Here is a 404-nt window from a genome sequence, read left to right as displayed (position 1 = left end):
AGAATCAGCCCCCAAACAGCACACACAGATAACTCTCACAGAGAACACACGCACAGGCACACCACACGTAAACAGAGCCCCCACCCCTCAGGTAGGGCAGACACGGACAGCAGTCCACACAAACACACACGGGGACTCAGTACACACCCCGACGGGCCACAGCCCCAACATTCCCCTGGACGGACACCACCACTCCCCGCGGACCCCAGTACAAACTCGGAGCCAGACACACGCACACACCCAGGCGAGACACCTGCAGATCCACAACCCCGCACACGCGCGCTCCCACGACGGGGCCAGACGCCCCCCTGCGCTGTCACAGCCCCCCCACCCCGCCGCCGCCACGTGCGTCCGCCCCGCCCGCCAGGCGAGCGCGGGGCCAATAACCGGCTGTTGCTGGGGCG

At 66.8% G+C, this 404-nt stretch overlaps 1 protein-coding gene across 2 annotated transcripts in view; it reads right to left on the bottom strand.

Annotated features, from left to right (window-relative positions):
• The window catches only part of BBC3 (BCL2 binding component 3), a 9,952-nt gene that overhangs the window by 7,981 nt on the left and 1,567 nt on the right, over positions 1 to 404 (bottom strand). The window contains exon 1 of one of the 2 annotated variants that reach the window (XM_023535207.1): positions 241 to 342. The exons of the other annotated variant lie outside the window; for it this stretch is intronic. The gene's annotated coding sequence lies outside the window, so the exon portion shown is untranslated. Of the gene's footprint in view, positions 1 to 240; positions 343 to 404 lie in introns of those variants that run through there. 2 annotated transcript variants of the gene reach the window in all.

Source organism: Pteropus vampyrus, unplaced genomic scaffold (assembly GCF_000151845.1).
Source record: "Pteropus vampyrus isolate Shadow unplaced genomic scaffold, Pvam_2.0 Scaffold138, whole genome shotgun sequence".
Lineage (NCBI taxonomy): Eukaryota > Metazoa > Chordata > Mammalia > Chiroptera > Pteropodidae > Pteropus > Pteropus vampyrus.
This window is presented reverse-complemented; position numbering and strand designations above follow the sequence as displayed.